Source organism: Phytophthora cinnamomi, assembly GCF_018691715.1.
Source record: "Phytophthora cinnamomi strain GKB4 chromosome Unknown Contig24, whole genome shotgun sequence".
Classification (NCBI taxonomy): domain Eukaryota; phylum Oomycota; class Peronosporomycetes; order Peronosporales; family Peronosporaceae; genus Phytophthora; species Phytophthora cinnamomi.
Genome location: NW_027150957.1, coordinates 706,780 through 710,736, shown reverse-complemented (window position 1 = coordinate 710,736; position 3,957 = coordinate 706,780).

Genomic DNA, 3,957 nt, shown 5'->3' with positions numbered 1-3,957 from the left:
GGGCAGCCAAACTTTCAGATCGGCGAGGCAGTTCTGGGTGCATCCTGTGGAAGTTGCCGTCCTGGGACGTTGTAGAAGCTCAAGGTTTTCATTTCGAAGGTGTTACAGTGAATGAAGCTGAGTATCATGGTCTAATCGAGGGTACTCGCATGGCATCGGAACGTGGAATCTAAGATTTGGTTGTAGTTGGAGATTCTCGAATTGCTATTCAGCAGGCACAGCGTTTGATTCAGTGTTTGAACCCTGGGCTCCAATTATTGCTGGTTCAGTTCGAGTCTACCCGCCTCAAGTTTAAGTCGCTGAGATTAGTACATGTCACGCGAGAATTTAACGCTACTGCACTATGTGACCTCAAAGACACTCCTTGCTAAAGGCCCAGTAGTGGTTGATGACCCGGTGGAGCTGAGTCAGCTGAGACAAATGATCCGGATCCCTGAGAAATTGGTGAAATCGGAAGTACCTGAACCTGCTAACTCCTCGGCGGAACACTCGGTTGTCACAGAAACCGCACCTGGACCCGAGACGGAACCAACCTCTCTCGAAGCTGCGGCTGAACCATTGACTCCTGACGCAAAGATCTCCGTGGTCACTCGCAATCAAGCCCGGCGCCACGAAACGGACACGGATGCGGTGAGAGAAGCCCCAACTGAGACTTCAGGGATCCAGGCTGAGACAGAGCCTAGATATGTACCTGAGATGACGACGCCCGCGCATCAATAGCCGAAAGGTGGCGACGAATCCTCGTGAAGCAAGAAGCTGAGCCCTGGACAAAAAAAGCCCAGAGCTTATCTTAAAGGCGAGCTTGAGGACTTGTCAGCTGCCGAAGCTGAAGATGTGGCCAAGGTTATGGATCGTTATGTGATGGACTTTCGGGATATTCTGTATTACTTGAGCCGTCCTACTCCAGGCGGACCCAGGGACGCCGCTGGGAATCTGAGATTGGTAGTACCTTCCGCTCTCAGGGACGACCTGTTGCAGCTGAGCCATGAAAGCTATCAAGGCGGCCACCAGGGAATTACTCGCACCTTCGAGAGACTTCGCCAGGAATACTACTGGCCTGGGATGTATCCGGTTGTGGAGCGCTATATAAAGGAATGTGTGGACTGTATCACTGCTAAAGAGCTCCTCCCAACCCAAGGCCTTCGCCTGGAAATATTCTGGCGCCTCGGCCCTTTGAGGTGGTCTCTATGGACTTTGTGACACATCTTCCTAAGTCGGACCGTGGCAATGTGTTCTTGCTGCTTTTCCAGTGTGCTTTATCAAGGTATGTCATCGACCGGCCTATGAGTTCTACTACAGCTCAGGATGTGGCTGAGGTTTACATGGAATATGTCTTTCAGAAGTTTGGGGTGAGTGAAATCCTGCGCCATGACCGAGATCCTCGGTTTATGAGTGAGGTGTTCACCGAGTCCAGGGAAATGCTGGGAAGTCGACAGCGTGCGACCCTAGCCTACCACCCTCAGGCCAATGACCAGCAAGAACGCTCTGTGCAAACCGTAGTCCGAGCTATCCGAGCCTACGTCTCCGAGCCTGACCACAGCGACTTGGACGACCAAGTGGAGAAGTTGATGTGGGCTCTGAACACGTCCTTCGACGCTACTCGTCGCGACACTCCATTTTATTTGGTTCACGGTTGGGATCCAAAGAGCACGGTCTCAGCTATGCAGGGATCTCCCCCAGCTAGGTTGGATCAAAGGACTGCTTATGAGTGTCGACGGAACGTGCGGAGGCAATATGATTACGCCCAGGCTTGGGCTAAGGATCTCCAAGCTAAAGCCAAAGAGAAGCGTTCGGAAGCTCATACGAAGGTCTGGGCTGAGCTCTCTGACAAGCTAAAGTCAGGGTTTGCTGTCGGTGATGCTGTTTGGCTATACCTGGCCCGAGTGCAACCTGGACTGAGCAAGAAATTCGCTCATCTCTGGTATGGGCCGTTCCGGATCTTGTAAGTTTCAGATGACTATCGGTGCAAGCTGAAAATTGAGGGGACTGGGTACATGGTCTACCCGTGGGTCCACGTGAGTCGACTCAAGCCACGAGCGTTGTTTCCAGACCGACCCACAGCTCAGGTTGAAGTTTCTGAGGAAGCTAACCTAGATGCAGCCCTACTACCCGAGGATATTGACGAGCCCGATGAAACTCAGGACGTCTACGAAGTTGAGGCCATCCGAGATGTCCACTGAGTCAAGAGAACCCGGACGTCGAGAAGAGTCCGAGAGTATTTGGTAAAGTGGGAGGGTTATTCGGAGTTGGAGTGGCTGCCAATGTCGCAGCTGAACTGTGGAGCTTTACTTTACGAATTCAACAAGAGCACGCGAGCGCAGACACGGTTTAAAGCTATGCAGGCTGGCGATGAACCTCCTGAGCCTGAGGCTCAGTAGAGGTATTCAGCCCAAACGGTGCATTTGTTAATGTTGCTTTGTGTTTGAAATTTGTTGAAGTTTTACATGTTTACCCTATTCTGAATATGCCTCGAGTGAGCCGAAGCGGTTCCTAGCTGAGATGCATAAGAACTCAAGTGACACACGCAATGCAAAATTGTGAGGACGTCATATTAAGTTAAAAACGCTACATCTCAGTGAACTACTCATCCTCCTCTCCTCGGTGGCGCCGAAGGCTCTCCAAAACCCTTTCCAAGTCAGCTTGATCGAAAATGATGCTTGGGTCGATCGGATTCTGGGCTCGCTCTTCGTCGTCCAGTGGGTCTCTTTGGAGCTCGGCAGGGGCCAGGTCCAGAAACGCGTCGTCCGAGCTGCGAGTGGCGAATTGCGTGCGAGCCGGCTCAGCATCGTCCAAAGTCTCGAGCTGATCTGGGAGCGAGATCTGGAGACTTGGGTCGCGAAGGATCCAATGACAAGGATCGTGAGGGACGACCCAGAGTCCAGACTCGGACCAGATATCATCCGTGTGGCCTTTGATGCTTCCCAGATCATCCATGAGCTCCCGGCGCCGAACCTCGAACTCGGCACTGCGCTCCTTGCGGTCACGGTAGAGATCCACAAGCTCAGGAATGCCCAAAAGTGCAGCCATGGCTTCATAATCAAAACGTGTATCCATCGTGACCCAGTGCAAGCGTTCCCAGTAAGCTCGCCGCCAGAGGCTCATGAAGTTGACCACGCGCTTCAGAGCGCGAACCATAACCGGGCCCAAGTCGCGACATCGAAAGAATACCAGAGTCTGGATTCGCTGATTCCACATGGCATCCCAGGGCTTTGTCTTGAGAAGTTCCAAGTACTCGACCGGTTCCCAGCGCTGGTGCAGGTGCTGAATATGGCTCTTGCACGGCGCGTATCTGGGGAAGCCAAACGTCTGCCGAGGAAGGTCTTGGACCCTGATGCCATAATGCAGCCAGCTACCTTGGCCCGGTTGCGGTTCTTCGATAACTCCATCATCTGGGCGCGCTGCGAGTCCTGCCTTAGAGCGTCCACTCGAGCGAGTTGAGATCTGCTGCGGAGCCAATGTACGAGCTGGGTCAATCGCTTGGTCAGACACTGGAACCTGCAGATCAACAGGACTGGACCTACCATGCGAAGTTGTACGGGACGAAGTCTTGCCGCGCTTGGAAGTTGAGCCACCGGCGGACGAAGTTGGGTCGCGTATCCTTTTGCCCCCACTGGAGCTTCTCCCTGAAGCGGCACCTGACTTGGAGCTCTTGACTTGGTAGTGCCCGCCACTGCCCAGCTCATCATCATCGTCATCGGCATCGTCGTCGACATCTGAGAAGTCAGTGTCGATTGAAGAGTCGTCGTCCTCGTCCTCTGGGCTGGGCTTCTCAGGCAAGGGATCCCAGTTGGGCGGCCGTTGACTCAAGTGCACGTCGCGGACCCGCTTGATCGCTGCCTCGAAGTATGCTGACGGCACGTACGCCAGCCAAGGCGTGGAGTCCAATTGCTCCCAGTAGATCGCCGAGACCAGCATGCTCACGAGGGCCTTGTTCCCAAATTAGTCATGCAGGAGTTG